This window comes from Gossypium hirsutum, chromosome A08 (genome assembly GCF_007990345.1).
Source record: "Gossypium hirsutum isolate 1008001.06 chromosome A08, Gossypium_hirsutum_v2.1, whole genome shotgun sequence".
NCBI lineage: Eukaryota > Viridiplantae > Streptophyta > Magnoliopsida > Malvales > Malvaceae > Gossypium > Gossypium hirsutum.
Window position 1 is genome coordinate 99558315 of NC_053431.1, and position 27843 is coordinate 99586157.

The window sequence follows — 27843 nt, forward strand, 5'->3', positions numbered from 1 at the left end:
ATCAATTGTGTCAAAAAATCTCATAGACTTAAAAACGTTAAATGTTACCTAATCATCTTGAACACGCTTAGTAAGCTCTCCCTTCTGCACATCAATAAGGGTCCTTCCGGTTGTTAAGAACGGTTTTCCTAAGATAAATGGCACTTCTTTGTCTACTTCAAAGTCTAGAATAAAAAAATTAGTAGGGAAGATAAATTTATCTACACGTACCAATACATCCTTGATTTTTCCTTTTGGATGTGCTAAAAATCAATCCGCTAATTGATGTGTAACCGTAGTAGGTCTAACTTCACCTATCCCTAACTTCCTAAATATTGACATAGGCATCAAGTTAATACTCGCACCTATGTCACATAATGCCTTACCACAATATGTTTCTCCAATGTTGCAAGGGATGGTAAAACATCCAGGATCCTTCAACTTTTGGGGTAGTTTGTCTTAAAGATATGCATTGCATTCCTTCGTCAGATACACCGTCTCAAATTCTCCAACTCTTCATTTTTTGGACAGGATATCATTCATGAATTTGATGTAGTTCGGCATTTTCTCAAGTGCTTCAACCAATGGGATGTTGATATGAAGTTGCTTGAGTACATCTAGGAACTTCTTGAATTGAATCTCATGCTTCTGCTTTTGAAGTTTTTGAGGGTAGGGTGGCAATGGTTTCTTTACTGGAACTAGGTGGTTCATCTTCTGTGGCAATTCTATATCTAACAGAGTTGTTAGTTTATTAGAGTTAGTTGGTTCTGAAATTACCTTGTCAGGTTTTGCAGATTCTAGTTCTTTTGAAACTGGAATTTCAACACTCGGTTGAACTTCCTCTGAATCTTGAGTGTCAGCTTGCTCCTTTTCAGCTTCGATAGTGATGGGCTCTACTGTCTTTCCATTCCTTAATGTCAACGATTTGTAATGCTCTTTCCTCGGATCCCTTGGATTCTCCGTATCACTAGGTAAAGCACCTTGTGGTCGGTTCCTGAGTTCAGTAGCAAACTGGCCCAGTTGATTCTCCAAATTCCTTAGAGTGGCGTCGTTTTTCGCTGCGTATGCCTATAATAAATTGTTTAAGCTATTGGATGATTCAGCTTCAGCTAGTTTCTAAACTTGTTGGAGGAAGCTAGGTGACTAGGTTGGTCTAGGTTGGGCGTAAGTGTTACTAGTTCTAGCCCCTTGGTTACTCCAGGAAAAATTGGGGTGATTTCGCCATGATAGGTTATAGAAATTAGATTGCAGTCCTTGCCTTCATCGATTTTAGTTCTAGTTACCCATGTAATACACGGATTCTGGGTTCGATGGACATTCTTCGAATAAATGTCCTTCTCCATAATAGACACAGGCTACATTTTCAAATTGATTCGATTGCTATGCTGCAAAACTGTTACACCCATTAGTGGTAAAATTTTTAAGCATTGAGGATATTGAGGATACCTGAGATGTGAGTGAAGTGAGAGTGTCTACTTTATGTATTCCAGCAAATTGTCTTCCTGATGTTGTTCGATTGGTTGGCCATCGATAGTTGTTACTGACAATCCTCTCAATAATTTCATAAGCCTCGTTATAAGACTTAGAAAGGAGAGCACCGTTAGTAGAAGCGTGCACTACCATCCTCATGTGAGCATTGAGACCATTATAAAATGTCTCAAGTTGGATACAATATGGGATTCCATGATGAGGGCATTACCATAATAATTCTTTGTACCTTTCCCATGCCTCATACAAGGACCCATCATCCATTTGTTGGAAAGCATTGATCTCGTTCCTCAACTTCGCATTCTTGCTAGGCGGGAAATACTTCATGAGGAATCTTTCTGCTAACTCTTGCCATGTGGAAATTGAATTTGGTGGCAATGAGTTCAACTAGACTCGAGCTCTGTCCCTTAGTGAATATGGGAATAGCTTCAATCATAATGCATCTTCGGGTACTTCCGCTAATTTGAAGGAATCGCTCACCTCCATAAATAGTATTAAGTGTAGGTGAGGATCTTCAGTAAGCATTCCACTGAATTGGCCCACCGTCTGAAGCAACTGAAACTTGACTGGCTTCAGCTTGAACTGTTGTGCCTCAATTTCGGGTCTCCTAATACCCAAATTAAGATCATTAAACACTGGCACGACATACTATCTTAAAGCTTTATCCCTATTATCAGTAATAAGGATAGGATTTTGAGTAGGGTTTGTTCCATTTCCTTGATTTGGATTTTCGAAGTTCATTTCTTCAGTCCTTCGCTGACTTGTTTGTCTTCTTCGCTGTCAAAAAATTCGTTCAATCTCAGGGTCCACAGGGAGTAAATCGATGATTCGGTCAATACTCATAATCACTTGAAATAATCACAGAAAAATTAAATAAGTTACAATTTAAACAGAAAATTAAACTAAAATGCAAAACTAACAAATTCACAAATTATGACATTTTAAAACACAGTCCCCGGCAACGATGCCAAAAACTTGGAACGATGCAAATGTGCAAGTGTACACAATCGCAACAAGAATAAAGTGACAAGTAAATGTCAAGTTATTGTACCCACCGGGACTGTGAAAAGAATTATTTATTAGTGCAATTTAAAACACTTTGGTAAAAAAATTGAAAAGGGTAATAAAAAATAAATTTTAAACTAAATAAAAAAATAAAAGTTCTAATGCACAATTTCAAAATATGATTTAATCATGATGACATAATTGTGTTGGATTAATTACATTTCTTTAACTTAGAATTATTAAACTCATGTTTATGTTGTAACGAATAAATTCACGGCAACTCGGTAATTTGCTACCTTATGAACATACTCACCTACACAAATCCATTCATCTCTTAACATATCCCTATGAATTCAATTGATTAAACAGATTCTAATAAGCAAACATGTTATTGCACATACATACTCATTAAATTGAACTAATCTCTTGCATTTTCCTATGTCAATTCAAATGATTAATTAAATCTAATGAGACCATAAAAGACTATGTGAAGTAACAAGGTATCTTACATTGAAACAATTTAATCACAATAATCTTGCAAGTTATGCAAGGCAAGTGTATCGCCAGATACAATGCTAATTTAACCTTCAACTACCTTAGAAGAATAAACATGTACTGATTAAGTAACGTGTCCGTTAATTACAATTTCAATCCGTTTAAATAATTTATTCATTAGTTACCTAACAATTGTAATGCAAGAATAACTTAGTCATGATTTTACTTAATCAAGCATTTTACCGAGGCCTATAACAGTATAAACACAACTTTAATAATTTAAGAGGATGAAATGCAATCAACCCAACACTATTAAAATTCAAGCTAAGCTGATTAAATTAACCATTCCAACAACATAAATATTCATGGATATGTTCATCACAAAAACAACTAAATTTAAAGAGATAGGAAACAAGAGTCAAATCTGGTGTTTTTCCGTGGCTTGACTAGGTTGCTCCGTTCTTCCTTCTTTGTTGTCCTCGCTGATCAACGCTGCTATGAACACTCAATTGCTGCTCCAAAATGGCTGAAGAAGAACCCTTTCTCAAGGGGAGATATCGGCAAAAGAGCAATGAACTTTGAATGGGAAAAATGAAAGAAAAAGCAAAAAGTGGAGAGAAGAATTGTGAGAGAAGAGATATGAATGAGGGATATGTTGAAAGATCATGCAAGGGGGGATTTTATAGCTGAATGTGGAAGCTGAAATTTGCTAAAAATAGCAGCCAAAGAGCCACCTTGTAACACCCCAAACCCAGCCCAGACGCTATGGCCGAATCTGGTGTGTCACATTGAAGTGTTTTAGCGAAAACCATGTTTTCATCGAAAACCCTTCTTAAAATAAAAGAAATCCTAATTAACTAAATAAAACCTTTCAGTTACGAAAGCCTTGTTTGAAACATTTGATTTTTAAGAAAACTTAGTTGCGGAAACGTAGAAAACATACTATAATTGAAGAAATCCATGTTTAACTTCTCGTAATTACAATGAAAATAATAATAAGAATTCAAGTAGTAATAACATAATGAAAACCTTATTACAATCTGGTCTGAACAGACTTAAAAGAAATAAAAACTTAAATGCTTAAAAAAAACCAAGTGTGAATTATCTTGCTAGCCGGCCACCCAGAGTCCCTCCAAACATCGAACCTTCTACTGAGGATCACTTGAAAGTAAAATAAAAGAGGGGGTGAGTTTTCGAAAACTCTGTGTGTACAACCCTCGATGAAAAATAAGCATTCAAAAAGAAATCATCAAACATGCAATGCAATCCCATCCAAATTATCCATCCGCTACACACCAGCTCTGACCCCCATCACACCATGTGGGGATATAAATATTGACCCACCCAACCCACACACCAATGGTGGCCCGGTTGCGGAACTACCTTTATTTACATATTGGGCTTTAAAACTCGTCGGTGGATCCACGATTTTCAGGCGACCATGCGATCTTCATATACTTCCCCCGTTCCATAGTTCCCACCCCATATGCAACCTAAACAGAACATCATATGTATGCATGTCACATCCATAAAACCTACGTTCAACACCTAAGGATATTTTGGTCATTTTCACCTTTAGGGGCATTTCATAATTTTCCCTTAATTATGGTTTCCACTTACCTTGACCCGTTAACAAGTCCCGCGAGCTAAGATGAAAAAAATACTATACACTAGGTAGGATTCCAGAGAAGAGGAGGTGGGTCATTAAGACCGCTTAAGTACCAAGCTCTCCCTAGATCCATTCCTAGACATGCATATACCCGTTGCCACACCTTAACCCTTTGACTTGTCCATGGTTGCAATATATTAATTAAGTCTTATGTAGTTATCATATACTAGGAAAAAAACCCCTTACAACGTCCAAACAAATTCACATGCCTGTATCTGGCCCATTAAGCCCAATCATATTCATATGGCCCATTCGGCCCAAATCACATTTATATGGCCCGTTAGGCCCAGTCACATTCATATTCATGCTCACATACAAAATCCTATCACATAGCATCAATATTTAGTTTTTGCCTATTATGGGCCCAACAGCCAATCGAGCCCATTTAGCCCATTCTGGCCAGTATGGCCAAATCACAACCTAAGTCCATGGAATCACCCGTGGGTCTCAAGCAACCTATTACTCTCCCCCTTACGAGTGTTCACGCACTCGCAAGACTACCGTAGCAAAACTTTTGGCTTTTCTGCATTTCAGCTTTTCGACATTTCGACATTTCGGCTTTTGCCGATTCATAGTGTGTGTGTGGAGTTTATGTACACACCTGGTAAGCAAGCGTGCCACAATTCCCTTAGTCACCAACCTACAATGATATCATCCTTCCATTAATCGTATGCTTAATCCATATTCTACCCAAAAACCGAAACCTCACCTTAACCTTACCTTGAACACCAATCCTTAATAGCTTTCCTTGATCACGTACTCCCTAGATCTGCATTAATCTTACTCATTAAAACCAGAATAATAGATGACTCGTATCCAACACAAGTCCCCTTACCTTAACTATGAACATTCGGCCACCTTAGCCAATGAGAGAGGAATACTTACCAATACCTCAACACCTAAGGACCAATTCGGCAATGAGCTAAGATCCGAGATCCGATACTAATTCCCTACCATAGTTGATTAGAAAGAGTGAGGGACAATATTCGATACTTAGCAAAGAAAATTGATTGAAAGAGTAACGCTTACACTAGATTCGGTCAAAGAGTATTCGGCTCTAGAGATTTTAATGGAAACAATTGCTTATTCGGCACCGAGAGAGAGTGGAAGAAGAGTCGGCTAAACCTAAAGTGAAACAAAGAAATCAGGACAAGGAAAATAAAAAGGAGAATAAGGGTTTTTGTCTTTTGGAGAAATCAGCATAAAGAAAAGGAAGAAAACAGAAGGGTTTTCGGCTTTTAGGGAAGAGGGATTTTGGGAACAAGGTGAGAAAAAGATTTCAGCATTAGCCTCCTTGCATTCGGCACTTATTTATAACCCTTATGGTCGAACTCCTCAAGCCCAAGTTCCCATTTCGGCTCCACAAGCTCCTCACTTCTTATCTCCTCGTTTTTCTTCCTGTAACCCCTTGATCTTTTCCTCAGATTTCTCTCCTGAACACTTCCCTTGGAGTCCATTTCCACGCCACTTCCAACCTTCTAGAAGGCCAAAATTAAACTTCTAAAAGCACTAAGCTCGGATTCGAACCTTGGACCTCCTTGCTAGCTATTAACGCCACCTCCCTACACTCTAATTGGCCTCACTTAGCCACTCCTCCACAAGGCTTTTTGATGTTATTTTCCCCTATCTTTATTTAAAAGCCCAACTACTTGCCAACCCTGATTCTTTTAATAATTAAATTATAATTTCTTTTACCCCTTAATTCGAACTCAAACCTTGACCAAAATCTACCGTAGCGTAATTAACAGTTAACCGGAATTGCTATGTACAAAAAAAGAAAATTCAAGATTTTGGGACTTTTGGGTTTCGGGATTTTTGGGGCACACCCCTTGGCCGGCCTCCTATGTGGCAAAGTTGATGGCTTCAACTTTGCTAAAAATGGAAAATAATTAGCTAATGAGCTCAATTGGGTTAGCAGTTGGACGGTTTTGGGCTGTTCTTTTCTTGGCCGGTTCGATTTACTCAATTCGGTTCAATCGGACCACTTTTTCATAATTAATTAATCATAATTTAATAACCTAAATTAAATTAGATATAAATTAAAATTAATTATATTATGAATAATTACATATAATTTTGGACCGTCTTAGGCTGAAATTTAGTTCGCCTCATACTTCAAATTGCTTCTCCGTTTTGTGCTTCTAGGAGTGTCTGCCTAGCCATTTTTCGCCCTTTGTGCAAATCTGTTGAAAATAACCAAAATTCATCAAAAATAATTATGCAATTAAATAAAATTTAACATGTTCATATTTTAAGTTCACTTTAATTATTTTATAAAAATTAATTATTTTTTGACAAGAATTTAACTGAATTCGCATGAATTTAAGTTAAAAAGGGTATGAAAAAGTGTCTAAAAATTAATTATTTTTTTCCACACACATGTCCGTATGACTAGCCCATGTGCCCTAGAAATGGCCACACATGCCCGTGTGCCAAGTTGTGTGATAGGCCCTGCAAAACCTGTAGGGTATACTGACTTATACGACACAGCTAAGTCACACGCCCATGTGCTAGACAGTGAGGAGCATACTGACTTGATTTCTATTTTAACACCAAGGGACACACGGCCATGTAACCTGACCGTGTGTCACAAAAAGCTGAGACACACGCCTGTGTCTCTGCCCGCTTTGTAACACCCCTAACCTGTATCCGTCGCTGGACTAGGGTTAAAGGCGTTACCGGACAAATCAGAACATTTTACTAGTAGTTCATATACATCATCCATAATCATAATCAAACATTACCATAGAGTCCTTTATATAGGTCATCGAGACCTTAAGCATGCATTAGAAAGGGGTCGATACTAAATCAAGCTCATACAAAATTTTTCAAAACTTAAACATTTTACAAAGTTGTACAGGTCACACGCTCATTTGAACAGGCCGTGTGCCTCACATGGCATTAGACACGTCCATGTGCCTAGACCGTGTCAAAACAGGGCATACATACTGACTTGTCCACACGGCCACAAGAAACGCTCGTGTGCCAGGCTGTGTGAAAACTAGGGAGGCTACTGACTTAAGTCACACGCTCGAGTTTCTAGCTCGTGGTCGAAACTGACTTGGCCACACAGCCTAGCACACGCTCGTGTGTATGACCGTGTGGTCTGCCCAGGCTCATTTTAATATGGCCCTCAAGAAACATGGCTGAGACACACGCTCGTGTCTCTACCCATGTGGGCAAAAATAAGCCATTTACATGGCCACTTTGCCACCCTTTTAAGGGTCCTCGCTACAAGCATGAAAATCAAAACATTTTATACCAAATTTTCAACCATTTCACAACCAAATCATACGCTATTCATGCCATTACAATATCAACAAATTCAACTCTCAATTCTCCAACCAAATCACACCAAGTCTAAACCAAAATCATACCAAAGCATATGTTTCAATACTTCAATTTACATCATTCAATTTCATGACCAAAACTTATCACTTTCTCAAATAAACATATACCAATTCTTACCAAAATGACCAATTTCTATAGCCATTCAAAACACATCATATTGTTCATATTGCATCACATATTTCATACCAAGAACTCATTCTATACAGAACCATAATCAAGCCAAATCACATGGCTAAATATATACATCACAAAAAATAATCAAAGTACTTCTAGCTTATACATGCCATACTCCAATATTTACACTTTCAAAATGTACCAAAATAGAGTTTGATAGTGTGATGATGATCCTCAATGATCCCTGAGCTCCTGATAGCTACGATATCTATAAAATAATGCAAACACACACAAAGTAAGCTTTCAAAAGTTTAGTAAGTTATATACAAATAAACTTAACAAATAACATCAATTCATTCATATAATTTAAGGTAAAATACATTCACATAGCCATATATCTCTTATATTTCATTCAAACATGATTCACATATACATATCATAACTCATTCTTATAGCAACTCATACTTAAACCATATATTCACCAAGGTCCATAAACTTTCCTTTCATTCTCAAACATAGTATACAATTCAAATGTACCTGAGTCGGATAAAAATTCACATAGTCACCTATTTTCTCGGAATTCCTGTAGAACCGTTCGGAATGATAAGGATACGCTTATAGCTTGGAAAGCTCGTACAATGCCAACGGCCCAGACATAGTCTTACATGTAATCAAATATCGATGTCACTATCCCAGACAAGGTCTTACATGAAATTAAATACAATGTCGATGTCCCAGACATGTTCTTATGTGTAAATCATAAGTTGATGCCAATGTCCCAGACGTGGTCTTACACGATAACACATATCGGATCCTATTTCATGACATATGTATCCTAACTATTCCTATGGTTCATACGGGGCTTTTCGGACATCGAAACTTTGTCGATACTTTATCGGATATCTCATATTCAATGCAATGAGCTATTCATCATTGTTCAATAGCATATAAGAATAAATAAACCATTACAAACACATTATTTATATATAGACTTACCTCGTACGGATTCGGATAGACGGAATCGGCTGCTCACGACTTTCGACTTTCCCAGATCTAATTCCATTTTCTTTAGTTCTTGATCTATATAAATTCAAATTTAACTCTTTTATTCACCAAATCATTCAAATCAATCCACAAACATACATTTAGGGCATTTTACAAATTAGCCCTTACATTATCACATTTTTACATTTTAGTCCCTTATTCATAAAATCACAAAATACACCAAATTTCTTTAGACACATGCTTAGTCGAATATTCCTAGTGCTCAAATAAGCCCACATATTTCATTTATTTCACATTTTAGTCCCTCAAAATATTATTTTTATAATTTAGCCCAAATTACTCAAATTCATCAAAAATTCAAAGAAAAAATATACTAACCTAACAGATATCTTTCATTTTCTATCATCTAAACAAAATATACTAACCCAACACATATCTTTCATTTTCTATCATCTAACTTCATAAAGCTCACAATTTCATCAATCGAATATTTCAAAATCATCATCAAAATCAGAAATACAGGCATGGGCTTTATAGAATATCAACCAATGATCACAAAAATGTAGAAATTATCGAAAATAGATCAAAACACATACCTCAATCAAGCAAAACCTTAGTCGAAACCTAAACTCTTTTTCTTGTTCTTTTACTTAGTATTTTCAAAAACCATATATGAAAATGAACAAAATATATGACTTTTGTTTTATTTTAATTATCATATTAACCAATTACCAATTTTACCCTTTGATATAGAACCATTTAATCATTAAAAATATGACCATTTATGTCCATCCATTAGGCTAATGGTCTATTTGCATCTTAAGGACTTCTCCTTCAATAAGACAAATCAATTAAGCATTTTAATAAAGAGCAGGCAACTTGTATTTTTACGCAATTAGGTCCTTTTATCCAATTAACCATATAAACGATCAGATTTTCGTACAAGATTTTCACACATACTAATTCACATATATGAAAAATAGAAAATAATATTAAAATATTTTTTTGCCTCGAATTTTTGGTCCCGAACCACTATTCTGACTAGGGTCTAAACCTGACTATTACAATTCTCCCCCTTAGGGATTTTCGACCTCGAAAATCTTACCGTTGAATAGATTCGGATATTGCTGTCTCATAACATCTTCAGGCTCCCACGTAGCCTCTTCAACACCGTGTTGATGCAATATTACTTTTACTAATGGAATTTTCTTATTTCGCAGTTCTTTAACTTCACGAGCTAAGATACGGATCAATTTTTCTTTGTAGGTCATATCAGACTGAATCTCTATCTCAGACGGAGGAATCACATGTGATGGATCAGATATATATCCTCGAAGCATTGATACATGAAATACGTTGTAAATCTTTTTTAACTTAGGTGGCAACAACAATCTATAAGCAACTGACCCGATACACTCAATAATCTCATATGGCCTGATGAATCTCGGAATCAATTTCCCTTTTCTGCCAAATCGGAGTACTTTCTTCCATGGAGATACCTTCAAAAAAACTTTATCACCGATTTCGAATTCAAAATCTTTTTGTTTCAAATCGACATAAAATTTCTGACAATCGAATGCTGCTTTCAGACTATCTCGAATCACTTTTACTTTCTATTCAGTCTCTTTTATCAAGTCTACCCCGTGAATCTTATTCTCACTAAGTTCAGTCTTATACAAAGGTGTATGGCATTTGCAACCATATAAGGCTTCGTACGGTGCCATTTTAATGCTTGATTGAAAAATTGTCATTATAAGCAAATCCAATCAAAGGAAAATACTGTTCTCACGTACTTTCAAACTCAAGAATGCAACATCTTAACATATCCTTGAGAATCTGAATAATCCACTTGGATTGACCATTCGTTTGCAGGTGAAAAGCAGTACTGAAATGCAATTTCGAACCCAAAGCATCTTGCAATTTCTTCCAAAATCGCAATGTGAATCTCGTATCTCTGTCTTACACAATAGATAATGGTACACCGTGCAATCTTACAATATCAGAAATGTATAACTCAGCTAATTTATCAAGTGAGTGATCAGATCATACAGGAATAAAATTGGCTGATTTCGTCAATTGATAAACTACAACCCAGATTGCATCTTTCTTTCTCAAAGATAATGGCAAACCCTAAACGAAGTCCACGTCACCCTATCCCATTTCCATTATGAAACCATAATCAGCTGTAACAAACCAAAGGGCACTTGATGTTCAGCTTTAACTTACTGATAGATTAAACATTTCAAAACAAAGTCGGAAATATCTCTTTTCATTCCAGACCACCAGTAATACTATTTCATATCAATATAGATTTTAGTACTACTCGGATGAATAAATAAATGACTATTGTTAGCTTCATTCAAAATCATTTGAATCAATTCTAGATTTCTCAGAACACAAATTTGATCTCAAAACCATAGACAATTATCTTTATCAACTCTAAATTCTGAATCAGAACTGAGCTCGTTTTGCTAAAATCTCATTATCAATCTTCTGAGCTTCGATAATTTGTTGAATGAATAGTGGTCTTTCTTTTAATTCAGCTAAAACTGAACCATCATCCGACACAACCAAATGAGCATTCATCGCATGCAGAGCAAACAATGATTTTTGACTCAAAGCATCAACAACAACATTTGCTTTCCCCTGATGATAATCAATCACAAGCTCATAGTCTTTTAGCAATTCTAACCACCTTTTTTGTCACAAATTTAGATATTTCTAAGTCATCAGATATTTCAAACTCTTATGATCAGAATATACGTGACATTTCTAGTGCCGCCAAATTTTCAAAGAAAACACAATCGCAGCTAATTCCAAATCGTGTGTCAAATAGTTCTTTTCGTGCGGTTTTAACTGTCTTAAAGCATAAACAATGACTTTACCTTCCTGCATCAAAACACATCCTAGACCATTCAACGAAGCATCACTATAGATCACAAACTCTTTACTCGATTCAGGTTGTACTAATACTAGAGCTTCAGTCAACAGGGCTTTCAATTGATCAAAGCTTTTTTGACACTTTTCAGACCATTCAAACTTCACATCTTTCTAAAGTAGTTTCGTTAACGGAGTTGCAATCATAGAAAAGAATTTTACGAACCTTCTATAATAACCGGCGAGTCCCAGAAAATTGCAAACTTCGGAGACATTCTTCGGTGGCTTCCAATCCAAAATAGCTAAAATTTTGCTCAGATCAGCTCGGATACCTGATGCTAATACAATATCGCCCAAAAAACTGACTTCTCGTAGCCAGAATTCACATTTGCTAAACTTTGCATACAATTAATTATCACGCAAAGTCTATAGCACTATTCTCAAATGCTTGGCATGCTCGGATTCATCACGCAAATAAATCAATATGTCATCAATGAATACGAAAATAAATCGATCTAAATACGGTCTAAAAATTATGTTCATCAAATCCATAAAGATAGCAGGTGCATTTGTTAATTTGAAAGGCATAACTAAGAACTTGTAGTAGTTGTACCTCATTTTAAATGTAGTTTTCAGAATGTCTGAATCTTTTACTCACAACTGATAATAACCAGATCTCAGATCTATCTTTAAAAATACGGTTGCTCCTTTCAAATGATCAAACAAATCATCTATTCGAGGTAGAGGGTATTTGTTCTTGATAGTCACCTTGTTCAACTGACGATAATCAATGCATATTCTCATCGTACCGTCTTTCTTTTTCATAAACAGAACTGGTGCAGGTGAGAAACTCAGTCTTGCGAACCCTTTATCGATCAACTCTTGTAACTAAGACTTTAATTCTTTTAACTCGGTTAGAACCATTCTATATAGGGCTGTCGAAATTGAAGTAGTTTTCGGTATTAACTCAATGCAAATTCAGTTTCTTGTATCGGAGGTAATCCTCGAAGTTTCTCAGGATATACATCAGGGAATTCATAGACAACAGGCACTAATCAACTTTCTTTTCTGTTACTTTCGAATCAATCACATACGCAAGGAAGCTTTACAACCTTTTCTTGCAATACTCAAAGCTTTCATTGACGAAATCACAGCTGGTAACCCATTCAAATCACTGGATTCAATTCGAACTATTTTATCATTCTTGCATCTTAAATCAATAGTTTTCCATTTGCAATTCACAACAGCATCATGCAAAATTAACCAATCCATACCCAGAATTATATCAAACTCATCGAAAGGTAATAACATCAGATCTGCTGGAAAACAAATGTCTCAAAACATTAACGGACATTTCTTGCAGACTTTATCAACCAAAACACATCTACCTAGGAGGTTCGATACTCTAATCACAAATTCAGTAGACTCTACAGGAAAAGTCTTATTGGATACTAAATTCATGCATATATACGAATGTGTTGATCTAGGATCTATCAAAGCAATCGTCAAAGTATCGTAAAGAGTAAATGTACCCGTAATCATATCTAGAGATGAAGCTTCCTTACGAGCTCAAATGGCATAGGCTCTGGTAGGTGCTCTAGCCTCAGATCGAACAATAGTGTCTTTAGTCCCTCTTTGACTACCACTTATATTTTTCAGATTTCTGGGAGGTCTACCTCGAGTTGAAGTGTTACTAGGTCTCAAATTTTGTATAATTTCTTGGTCAACAAATTTGGGGCAATCACGGATGAAATGATTTAATGATCCACATTTGAAACAAGCCCGATCATACAATCTACAATTGCCAGGATTTCTTTTACCATAGTGTTTGCACTCCGGGCGATTAGATCTGACATTTTCAACACTTGCAATAGAAGTAGCTGGAGCTCTGAAGCTCAAATGTGATTATACACAATCTCTACTCAAATGTCCAACATTAGCCTTTGAATGATTATAATCATCTCGAAACTTCTTTGATGAAGATTGAAATGGCTTGCTCGATGATCTCTTTTGCACTTCTCTAGCTTCTGAATCAACTTTTCTTTTCTCTTTTCCAAGCTCTTTAGCTTTACATGCTCGTTCAACAAGCACTACAAACTCTTTTATCTCTTGAATCCTGACTAACAAACGAATATCTTCATTCATACCATCTTCAAGTCTTTTGCACATTATTGCCTCAGTAGATACACATTCTCGAGCATATTGACTCAATCTTGCAAATTCTCGCTTGCTTCTGTAACAAATATACGGCCTTGTTTAAGTTCAAGAAACTCTTTACGTTTCTGGTCGATAAATCTCTAACTGATATATTTCTTCCAAATTTTAGCTTGAAAGAAATCCCAAGTGACTCGCTCTCTCGGAACCACTGATATCAAAGTCTTCCACCAATGGTACGCCATATCTCTCAGAAGTGAAATGACACACTTGAGACATTCATTCGAAGTCAATGATAATTCATTGAATCTCGTATTGTATTTTCAACCAGAACTCGACTCTTTCAGCATCATCACTAGTGGTATCTTGAAACTCTTCAGCCCTATATTTTCTAATTTTATCGACATGAGGTTTGCTTAACTAAATAGGATTCACTTGTGACATAGTAGGGACTTAAGGAGGATTAGCCGGGGTTGGGGTTTGTTGAATAGTCAGATTAGTTCTAATGTATTGACTGAACCAATCATTCATCATTTTATAGAAAGCTTGTCTAGCCTCTCCATCATGGCTACTCTTAGCCAGTCTAGAACCGGATGGCGCTAACCCTTGCGTGGGAGTAGGCACATTGCTCTCAACAATGTCAGCTACGGCTCGTTCGGGATCCATTTTCTATATATAAAAACACATTTTCATTTTCAGGATTCATCACACTATCGCAGTTCTTAAATATGACATGTATAGCTAAACTCACATACGGTACGTTAGTCTTAGAATCAACTAAACCGTAGCTCTGATACCAACCAAATATAACACCCCTAACCCGTGTCCGTCGTAGGACTAGGGTTAAAGGCATTACTGGATAAATCGAAACATTTTACTAACATTTCATATACATCATCCACAATCATAATCAAACATACATCATCCACAATCATAATCAAACATTACCGTAGAGTCTCTTATATAGGTCATCGAGACCTTAAGCATGCATTAGAAAGGGGTCGGGACTAAATTGAGTTCATACAAAATTTTTCAAAACTTAAACATTTTACAAAGTTGTACAGGTCACACGCTCATTTGAACAGGCCGTGTGCCTCACATGGCGTTAGACACGTCCATGTGCCTAGGCCGTGTCAAAACAAGGCATACATGCTAAATTGTCCACATGGCCACAAGGCACGCCCGTATGCCAAGCTGTGTGAAAATTAGGGAGGCTACTGACTTGAGTCACACGGCCAGTCACAGTCGTTTGTCTAGCCCGTGGTCAAAACAGACTTGGCAACACGACCTAGCACATGCCAGTGTGTGCGACTGTAAGGTCTGACTAGGCTCATTTTAAAATGGCCCTCAAGCAACACGGTTGAGACACACGCCCGTGTCATGCCCGTATGGGCAAAAATAGGCCATTTACATGGCCACTTTGCTACCCTTTTAAGTGTCCTCTCTACAAGCATCAAAATCACAACATTTTATACCAAATTCTCAACCATTTCTTAACCAAATCATACACAATTCATGCCATTACATTATCAACAAATTCCATTCTCAATTTACCAACCAAATCATACCAAGTCTAAACCAAAATCACACCAAAGCATATGTTTCAATACTTCAATTTACATCATTCAATTTCATGATCAAAATTTATCACTTTCTCAAATAAACATATACCAATTCTTACCAAAATGACCAATTTCTATGGCCATTCAAAACACATCATATTGTTCATATTGCATCACATATTTCATACCAAGAACTCATTCATATACATAACCATAATCAAGCCAAATCACATGGCTAGATTTATACATCACAAAACATAATCAAAGTACTTCTAGCCTATTCATGCCATACTCCAAAATTTACATTTTTGAAATGTACCAAAATAGAGTTTGATAGTGTGATGATGATCCTCAACAATCCCCGAGCTCCCGATAGCTACGATATCTATAAAACAATGCAAACAAATAGAAAGTAAGCTTTCAAAAGCTTAGTAAGCCATATACAAATAAACTTAACAAATAACATCAATTCATTCATATAATTTAAGGTAAAATACATTCATATAGCCATATATCTCTTATATTTCATTCAAACATGATTTACATATACATATCATAACTCATTCTTATAGTAACTCATACTTATATAATATATTCACCAAGGTACATATACTTACCTTTCATTCTCAAACTTAGTATACAATTCAAACATACTTGAGTTGGATACAAATTCACATAGTCATCTATTTTCTCGGAATGCCTTTTGAACCATTCAGAATCATAAGGATACGCGGATAGCTCGGAAAGCTCGTACAATGCCAATGTCCTAGATGTTGTCTTACATGTAATAAAATATCGATGCCATTGTCCCAAACAAGGTCTTACACAAAATCAAATACGATGCCGATGTCCCATACATGGTCTTACATGTAAATCATAAGTAGATGAAAACGTCCCAAATGTGGTCTTACACGATAACACATATGATCCTTTGTCATGACATATGTATCCTAACTATTCCTATGGTTCGTACGGGGCTTTTCGAACATTGGAACTTTATCGATACTTTCTCGGATATCTCATATTCAATTCAATAAGCTATTCATCATTGTTCAATAGCATATAAGCATAAATAAACCATTACAAACACTTTATTTGTGTATATACTTACCTCGTACGGATTTAGATAGTCGAAATTGGCTACTCAACGACTTTCGACTTTCCCCAATCTAATTTCATTTTCGACAAACAGTATGATTAATCCTAAACCTTATTCTTTCCCCGATCTAAATCCGTATTTCACCTTTCTTGATCTAAATATAATTAAAATTAACTATTTAATAATCTTTCTATTTAATTTAATCCAAAATCACATATTAAGGCACTTTTTCATTTTTGCCCCTAATATTTCAATATTTTTACAATTTAGTCTTTATTTCATAAAATTACAAATTCATGCAATTCAATTAAAACCCATGTTAGCCAAATTTCAATTAAGTCCCTAGCAGTCCTTATTTTTCATTTATTAACAATTTAACCACAAAATTTACACATTTTACAATTTAATCCCTAATCGGACATTTTACTAAAAATCACTTAACAAATGTTGTTTATCTAACAACAACCATGCATTTTATACCATTAAACATCAAAATACATCAACATTAATCAATTGAAAAACCCTAAACCTTTAGTTTTACAAATTAATCCCTGGGCTAGCTAGATTAAGCTACAATGACTTCGAAAACATAGAAATCATTAAAAACGAAACGAAAATCATATCAATGCAAGGTAAATAGCTTGGTCGAATTCCCTAGAAAGCTTCCATGGTTTTCTCCTTTAAAATTTGGTGAAAGAGATGATAAAAGATGATAAAAATGGTTTTTTTTTAATTTAATTAACTATATTTACTAAATACCAAAATTAACCTTATTACTAATTCAAATTTTCAATAATGCCAAGCTATTTACATCCATTATCCAATTAATAGGCTATTTACCACTTAAGGACCTGCATTTTAAAGTTCTATACCTATTAGACACCTTTAGCTAATAGAACTCAAGTTTACACTTTACGCGATTTAGTCCTCTTTATCAAATTAAGCATTCAAACGACAAAATTTCTTAACAAAATTTTCACACATTCATACTATCATACTTTATACATTAAAATAATAATAAAATAATAATTTCAACTTCAAATTTGTGGTCTCAAAATTAGTGTTCCAATTTGACTAAAAATACGCTGTTACATTGCGTGTATACCCGATCTTCCAACTCTAATGGTTCAAACCAAGGTGGTTGAACATAGTTCCTCATATTGGTTTCCATCAAAGCCATGTTTTCATTGCCTTTTTCATCTTCCAATGGCTCAGACCCTATGGTGTTCTCCGGGTCTTCTACAAAATTGCTTTCTCATTCCATAGACACTAAGGTTTGTAGCTCATCTATCATTGAACATTCCTTCCTCGAATCGGGAAATTTCATTGCTTTAAGAAAATTAAATGTTACCTACTTGTCTTGAACTCTCATTTCTAGTTCACCTTTTTGCATATCTATTAACGCTCTTTCCATTGCTAGGAAAGGTCTCCACAGGATGATCAACACTTCCTTATCTTCTTCAAAATCTAAGACAATGAAATCAACAAGAAAAATAAACTTATCTGCCCTTACCAAAACATCCTTGATCTTTTCTTCTAAGTATGCTACAGATTGATTCTCCAATTGGAGTGTCACAGTTATGGGTCTTACTTCACCTATTTCCAACAGCTTGAAAATAGATTTAAGCATCAATTTCATGCTTGCTCTTAAGTCGTATAAAGCTTTACCATAGTAAGACTCTCTAATATTACAGGGTATGGTAAAACTTCTAGGTACCGTAAGTTTCAGAGATAGCTTGTTCTGTAAGAACGCACTACACTTCTTTGTTAGTGCTACAATTTCATACTCACTAAGTCTTTTCTTCTTAGGCAGAATGTCCGTCATAAACTTGACATAATTAGGCATTTGTTCTAAAGCTTCCACCAACGGATGTTGATGTGAAATTGTTTTAGAACATCCAAAAACTTATTGAATTGTACCTCTTGTTTCTGTTTATTTGGTTGGAATTTTTAAGAATACGGAGGTGTTGGAACTTTGGGTTGGACTAGATAACTTTTCTAAGGAGAGAAATGTGTATCTAAAGAAGATGTTAGCTTATCATAATTCACTAGTTTAGATTTTACCTGTTCAGGCTTTATAGGTTTTGGCTCTGCTGGTGTAAGAATTTCAACAATTGGTTGACATTCCTTCTTCTTGATAAGTTTATCTTCTACCACAACGTCCTTGGGTCAAAGTCTTACCACTTTGTAAAGTAATTACCTTGCAATGTTCCTTACTCAAATTTCTTGGATGCTTAGTAAGGCTCTTTGCAGTCTATTACGAAGTTTCGTAGCTAATTGACCCATTTGGTTCTCTAAATTTTTCAGTGGTGCTGCTTAGCTTTGGATTAAGGTGTCATTCTTCGCCATGTACACCTTCAAGAAGTTCTCCAAACTGTTAAATAACTCAGCTTGTGGTGGTTTTGGAACTTGTTAATTGAACCTTTGGGATTGAATTGGTCTATCTTGCATGCAAGTGTTGTTTGGTCCATTTCCTTGGTTACTCCGAGAAAATTTTGGATGCTTTCTCCATAAAGGATTGTAGAAATTGGACTGTGGTCCTTGTCCATTTCTATATTGGATAAACTGACTTGGGATTTGATGGACAATTCTCAAAAGAATGATCATCCCCACAATATACGTAGGAAATAACCTTGAATTAACTAGGTGGTTGGGTTGTAATAGGATTAAAACCATTAGCAGTAAACTATTTCAGCATTGAAGAGATAGAAGATACCTGAGCTAAGAGTGACGTTAGGGCGTCCACTTCATGCTCTTTACCTACTCATCTTCCTAAATTTTCTTGATTTATTGGTCATTGGTAATTGTTACTAGATATTCTCTTGATGATCTCACAAGCCTCATTATAAGACTTCAGAAAAAGAGTACTATTCACAAAAGCATCTACCACCAACCTTGTGTGTGCATTGAGACCATTATAAAATATTTCCAGCTAGATGCAATGTGTAATCCCGTGGTGAGGGCATCTATAAAGTAACTCATTGAATCTTTCTACATCTCTTACAAGTACTTGACATTCAATTGTTGAAAAGTGGTGATCTCAATTCGTAGCTTAGCATTTTTGCTAAGTAGGAAATACTTTACCAGAAAATGTTTAGCTAATTCTTGCCAAGTTGATATTGAATGTGGTGGCAACGAATTCAGCCATGCTCGTGCTTGATCTCGTAACGAGTTTGGAAACAACTTAAATCTCAATGCATCTTCAGTTACACTTACTATCTTAATGGAATCGCTCACCTCCATGAATAATCAAATGTGAATGTGTGGATCTTCAGTGGGCATACCACTAAACTGGCCCATCATTTTAAGCATCTCAAACATTACAAGCTTCAATTCAAAATGCGGTGCCTCAATCTCCAGCCTCCTAATTCCTATATTTAACTCGTTAAAAATGGGCACAACGTACTATCTTAAAACTCGATTCCTATCATCAGCAATAAGGATTGGATTTCATTCGTTCGCGGCTTCATTTCCTTGAACATCATTTCAATTTCCAAGGTTTATTTCAGCTTGTCTTTGGGCTATCCGTTTTCATATTCTTTGTCTAAACGTCCACCTGATTTCAGGATCTATAGGTAATAAATTGATAATTCGATCTATACTCATAAACACTTGAAAAATAAATCACAAAAAAAAGAGAACAAAGAAAATAAAGAATTAATTACTAAAGCTATAACTAAAATAAAAACTAAATTTCACAGAAAAATAAAGAATTAACAGTCCCCGACAATGGCACCAAAAACTTGTAATGAGTGGTTTGCGCAAGTATACACGGTCATTTCAAGTAATAAGTATGAAAAAGATTTATCGTCTCCACAGAGACTGTGCATATTAATTAAATTAATTGTAAAATTAGAGCTAACAATTTGGTGATAAAAACACAATATTCTGTTTTTAGTGATTGATGTAAAACTAAACGTAGGATGATCCCTAATGAAATTTAATCTAAGTATTTTAACTAACTAAAATGTATGGGATGAGTTTAGCAGCAAAAACACTAACTTCAACAACAATAACATGGATAGGCTAGAATAATCACATTCATCAACTCAGTTCATTTTTATCATGCTTAACAGTGTTCAGAAAATATTCCATGGCAACTAGATCTTTCATGAGCTTGAAACCAAATTAAGTCATTTCAAAATGTTTCACTTAGTAAAACATGCATACTACCATAACCATATTAAAGTAAGAGTTTCTTAGAATTCATGTGAAGAAATAGAAGTTGAGCCAGTTTAAAACAATTTAATCACATGAACCTAAAAGCTATGCAAGGTAATAGAGCTCGACCAAGTTATTACAAGCCTTCAATTTATTCTGGGTCGGATATAAGTTAAGTATACACCTTCCAATTATTATGTCCATTAATCATCATCTTGGCCAAATTAAGCAATTAATTCTAATGCATTCAATCATATTTTAATGAATGAAATACATGCATGATTTTAATTGGATGCATGAATGAATGAGGCATAAACACCGTAAACATGATTTAAATGAACTTTATTGAATTGATGCAATCATTCTAGCTAAATAGAATTAAGCTACCATTATTGATGACAATATAACAAAGCACATTGCAAACATGATTAAATTTAAAGTAAACAAAGATGATGGAGAATAAAGTCTATTTGATTTGGCAGTCTTGTGGAATCCGATTCAAGTGGCTTCCTCCAATCATAGTGTTTCTCCTTCACAAATGGCTCCTCTAGGTGGTCGACCAAAAAAGTTATCTTTTCAAGGGTTTTGCTGGCTAAGGGAGAGGAAAAATGGGGATGCTATACGTGAAAGAAAGAGAGCAAATGAGAGATGAAAAATGATTATGAAATGAGGGATGACTAACGGATGTAGGAATGAATTGAAATGGGGAACGGAGGTGGATATTTATAGTAAAGTTGGTGGATGAGTTTACTAAAAATAGTGTGAAAAATCCCTCCATTTACTTATTTGCTTGGCTGACCACATATTGTGGAGGGGAATGGATGTTGGTTACTTGATTCAAGTATAAAATAATGCTTGAATTAAGCAAGGATTGGACAATTTCAAGGCCAAATCTTGTGGGCTGATTTTTGATTCATTTGAAACTGTAGGGACCTCTAGTAAATTTCTCAAAAATTAATTTCTAAGCTGCCCGCAAGTGTCATGTTGAATTGGGCTTGTTCTCTCTTTTTTGGACTATTTGGTGACCCAATTATTTACCAGACTTGTCCATCAATTGATCCATTTTCAATTAGATCAAAAACAATCTCTTCATGACCCATTTGCATATGTTTGCCATCCATGTATAGTAAATTTGGGCATGTCCATGTAATCTTTTTTTTATAAATAAATTATGCATAATTTCCTTGGTCCAACTGTATTAAATAAATTCAAAAATAATATGTAGAAAAAATAATTAAATTATGCATAAATTCAATACAAGATAACATAAAATTACATTCTTCCTTAAATCATTTCCATTGTTGAAATATAAACAAAATTCACTTAATTAGTGATCAAATACACATGATTAATATTATTTTTAAGTAAAAAGGTGTTATAAAATACTAAAAAACCTATATAAGTTACAGTTTACAAACTTCACAGTAAGAAAATGTAATTTCAGAGTTAACGCTCAACGCTTGAAACATTACCGCAGTGATAAAATTGAGCAGAATAAAACCTTACTGATTTTATCAGATTTTTAATTATTTTTGATTTTTCGTTTCAAATAAATGACTTAGGTTATATTTTCTAGGTTATATTTTCTAGACTATTATGTTAAAATATTATTATGTTAAAATAAATTCTACCTAGGAGATTAGAATTTAAGCAGGATCACTTGTGATCCCTCCAATTTTCCCTGGGAATTAATTTTAACATAATTTTCTAAGAAATTTTTTTCCAAGTGGCAAAATAAATTTTAATTTGTTGAATAAAAGGGTCAATTTTGATCCAAGTGTAAATTTTTTGTTCTCTTTTCAAATTATTTTGTGTTCTATCAATATTTTTAACAGCCAAAACATAATAGTTTTATTCTTTTTTTAGTTAATAAATAAGATAATAACAAGAATATATTAATATACTTATATTATATATTAATTGTTATTAACTTTGTATAGAATTGGAATAGTAATATTTTAAGATTATTTTTATTTAGAGTTGTGTTTAACATCTACCTATTAACTTCTTTAAATACCACCACCTTTTCTCTCTCTCCATATATTTTCTCTACCATCACCCATACACACTCTCTACTGTCGGCCTTCTCTTTTTTCCCCTTTTCTCCATCGCCCCTAGCCACCTTAGCAACCGTACAACACCACCGTTTCTCACCCAAACCAAAGCTGCTATTAGTTGTTACACCTTACACAAAAATTGCTACACCACGAACACACCTTAACGCGCAACTCTTAGCCTCATAAACCGCCACCCCAAACACCCTCCTACAAAACCAGCAGCCGTTGCATTCATTGTAACAGCTCAGTTTTAGCTAAATCAGAATAGTGGTTTTGGAACCACATATTTGAGGTCGTAAAATTATTTTAATATTATGTTATATGTTTATAGCATGTGAGTATGTATGTGTGAAAGTTTCGTATGCCAATTTTATCATTTAAGTGGTTAATTTGAGAAAAGGACTAAATCGCGTAAAATGCAAAATTAGCATGCTATATGTTAAAAGTGCTTGATTACTATGAAATTAAAAGGTGGAAGTCCTTATGATGTTATTAAACCATTGGATTAATGGATAGACATTTATGCCTATAGTTAGTGGAATTTTAATGTTAAATCATTAAGGGTAATTATGACATTTTGTAATTTATGTTAAATTAAATAAAAACAAAGGTTGAAATAGATTCATTCATCTTTGTTACAACTGAAAATGAAGAAGAAACATTAGGGCATGAAGCTTGAAAAATTTAGCACTTGTGAGCTTCAATTGGTATGTGATTTTTGTTCGATTTTTTGTGGTTTTTGTGATCGTTGCTTTGAGTACTAGCTAGCCCATGCCTCAATTTTTGAAATTGTTGATAATTATGTGAAGTTTCATCGTTGAAATTATGAGCTTTTTGATGTTTAATGATAGATTATGAAGGTTTAAAGATAGATATACAAGTTTTGTTAAGTGAATTTTGATAAAAATATCAATTAGGGATTAAATTGTGAAAAAAGTAAAATGTGTGGTTAAATGTGTGAAATATTGAAAAATATGGGATGTTATAGAATCTATAAAAATTCAGCTAGCTTGGGTGTAATTGAAATTATTGAATTTTGTGTATTTTTGAAATAGGGACTAAATTGTAAGAAATGTGAAAGTTTAGGGATAAAGTGAAAAAAAGCCCAAATATGTGTTTGTGGACTAAATTGAAAATCTTGATGAATAAAAGAGTTAATTTTGAATGTATATAGATTAAGAATGAAAGAAAACGGACTTAGATCGGGGAAAATCGAAAGTTGACGAATAGTCGATCCAGTTCGTTTATTCCGACTATGAGGTAAATTCATATGCAAATAAATGTCTGTCAATTGAATTATATGTATTTACTTGTAGTTTAATTGTTATGAATGTTGAAGGAACAATTACGAGCAAGAATCGACAGAGTTACGACATCCGAAAGTCTCGTACGAAGCTTAGGAATAGTATAGGATACGAATGTCATGACACTAGGTTACCAAGATGAGATTACGTGTAAGACCATGTCTGGGACATTGGCATTGTATTGTAATTATGTCTAAGACCATGTCTAGGACATTGGTATCGTTAATCGATTTCATGTAAGACCCTATCTTGGACAGTGGCATCGATATGTGATAACATGTAAGACCATATTTGGGATATGGTATTGTACGAGTTTATGTGATTTTTGATATCCTTAATGATTCTGAACAGTTCAACTGGCAAAATCAAGTCAAGAAAGAATATGTTAATGAGCTAAGTGACTCAGGTATGTACGAAATTCATACGAGTATTAAAAAGGGGAAATATTTGATGAACTCGATTAAGACATTGAATATATGTTCAATGGGAAAGGCTTGTGAATTTGAATGAAATTAGCTATGTTAAACATATTTAAATTAAAATGAAAATGTTCATATGATAGCTCTATTTGTATATGGCTTACTAAGTTTTTAAAGCTTACTTTGTGTGTTCTTTCCATGTTTTATAGATTATCGAAGCTAGCTTGGACTCGGGGATCGTCGGGAAGAGTCATCACACTATCGATCATCTCGTTGGTACTTTTGAAGCTTGTATGTATGGTATATGGCATGTATAGGCTAGTGTCATCTTGGTATGTTTTGCGTTGTGATTATAGCCATGAGATTTGGCTTGTAAATGTTGGAATATGACCATTTAAGTTGGTTTGAATTATTGTTTGATAAATGATATATGTAATGTATAAACTGTCCTAAGTGTTGGCTTGTTTAGAATGGTTGTATAGATGCTCTTTTGGATAGTTATATATTGTGGTATTATTGCTTGGAATTTGGTATATTTTGGTATGATTTGAGGCTGATGAATTAATATGTTTGAGAAGTATCATTTGGTTGATAAAAAGGTGAGAAAATTCATTTAAGAGTTATGTGAGATTGATGATCGTGGCATATTGATTGGGTATGTTTTGAATATGAAAATTAGTAGTTGAATTGATTGATGATAGATGGTATGATATGTGTGTCAAATGGCATGTTTTGGCTGCCTATATATGTATTGAATTGATACCATTTGATGGCTAGGTGTGTATGAGATGAGGGTGGTAAATTGGCTTTGCAAATAGCCTATTTTTGTCCACAAGGGTAGAGACATGGGCATGTGTCTCAGCCGTGTTCGACACACGGTCATCTTACTTGGCCGAGTGTCCCCTGGGATACCCTTTCGAATTAAGGCAGTATACCTTATAGTTTTGACACGGCCTAGACTCTATTGGCCATGTGAGACACACAGCCTTGGCACAGGGGCGTGTGTGGCCATTTCAAAAGGTATACGGGTTTAACACATGGGCGTGTGGTCGACCGTGTGGCCAAGTCAGTAACCTCCTTAATTTTTTCAACGGCCATGGCACACGGGCGTGTCTTCAGCCGTGTGGTATAAGTCAGTTTGTATGCCCTGTTTTCACACGGCCTGTGAGACAGGCGTGTCTGGTAGCCATGTGAGGCACACGGTCTATTCACACGAGCATGTGACCTTTAAATGTTTGAACATTTTCTATGTCTCCCAAAGTTTACAAATGTTGTCAGTTTAGTCCCGAACCACTTCTAAGCATGTTTTAAGGTTTCATAGGACCTTAGAAGGGACAATATGATTGAGATGAATGGATTTTGATTATGATTGTAATAATGTATCTGAAATGATGTGTATTATCTGGTGATGACTTGTAACCCTATTTTGGTAACGAATACGGGTTTGGGGTGTTACATTTAATTGGTATCAGAGCTGCAATTTAGTCGATTCTAGGACTAACGTAGTGAGTGAGAGTCTAGCTATACATGCCATATGTATAAATTGCGATAGTGTCATGATTCCTGACAGTTAAAATGTGTTTTTATATAACAAATAGATCCCGATCGAGCCATAGCTAAAGATGTAGAAAGTAATGCGCCTACTCCCGCTCAAGGGACAACACTGGCCAATTCTAGGCCTATTGTTAGTGGGAGAGGCTAAGCAAGCCTTCTTCCAAATGATGAGTGAGTGGTTCATGGAGTTCGTTCGAACAAATCTGGCTGCTCAACAACCTCCACCCCCACCTGTTCCTCAACATGTCCCAATTATGCTACAAGTGATAGATTCGATTCGATTAAGTAAGCCAACAGTTGATAAGATTCAGAAACATGGGGCTGAAGAGTTTCAGGCTATAGTTGATAACGATGCAGAGAGGGCTGAGTTTTGGCTTGAGAACATAATCAAAGTTCAAAGTATTCGAGGAATGATCTTATACTCCTTAAGAATGTATCAAATGTGTAGTATCTTTACTTAGAGATAATGCATATCATTGGTGAAAAACGTTGACATCGGTAGTTTCTAGAGAACGAGTTACCTGTGAATTCTTTCAGACCGAGTTCCGGAAAAAGTACATAAGTGAAAGATTTCTCGATCAAAAACATAAAAAGTTTCTAGAACTAAAACAAGGTTGGATGATTGTCACTGAATATGAAAGACAGTCCGTACGATTAAGCAAGTATGCTCGGGAATATGTTTCCACTGAAGAGATCATGTGTAAAAGATTTGTTGATGGGCTGAATGAAGAATTAAAAACTGTGGTTGGGATTCTGGAAATCAAAGAATTCATTGTTTTAGTTGAAAGGGCTTGTAAAGCCGAGGATCTCAACAAAGAAAATAGAAAGGCTAATTTTGAAGCAAAAGATTTGAGAAAGAGATCAACTAGTAAGTCTTATCAGTCTGTATCGAAGAAATTTTGAGAGTCGTTCAATCGTTCTACTACATCGGTGGGACATTCAAATAGAGATCGAGTAAGACAACAGTCACGCTTTAAAGCTCCAGCTACTTCGATATCTAGTGTTGGGAGTGCGAGACCTAACTGACTTGAATGTAAACATTGTGGTAAAAGGCATTTTGGTGATTGTAGATTGAATGATCGGGCTTGTAAATGTGGATCTTTGGATCATTTCATTTGTAATTGTCCTGAGTTTGCTGAGCAAGATACATTACAAAACACGAGGCCTAGTAACACATCGACTAGTAGTAGACCACCCAGAAACACGGGAAATGTGAGTGGTAGCCAGAAGGTGACTAAACACTCTACTGTGAGGTTAGAGGCGAGAGCACCTGCACGAGCCTATGCTATTCGTGCTCGCCAAGAAACATTATCTCCAGACATCATTATCAGTACTTTTACTCTCTATGATACTAAAGATATTGGATTGATAGATCCAGGATCAACTCATTCGTATATATGTGTGAATTTAGTATCCAGTAAGACTTCGCTTGTAGAGTCTACTAAATTTGTAATTAGAGTATCGAACCCCTTAAGCAAGTACGTGTTGGCTGATAAAGTGTGTAAGAACTGTCCATTGATGATTCGGGATATTTGTTTTCCACCTAATCT

At 35.2% G+C, this 27843-nt stretch overlaps 1 non-coding gene and 1 pseudogene across 1 annotated transcript; one reads left to right on the forward strand and one right to left on the reverse strand.

Moving 5' to 3' along the window:
• LOC107933869 (uncharacterized) overlaps positions 1-27843 on the reverse strand; it is a 94215-nt pseudogene that overhangs the window by 1562 nt on the left and 64810 nt on the right.
• Positions 1658-1764, forward strand: LOC121205570 (small nucleolar RNA R71). The gene has a single exon (XR_005900646.1). It is a non-coding gene; the product is annotated as a small nucleolar RNA R71 (small nucleolar RNA).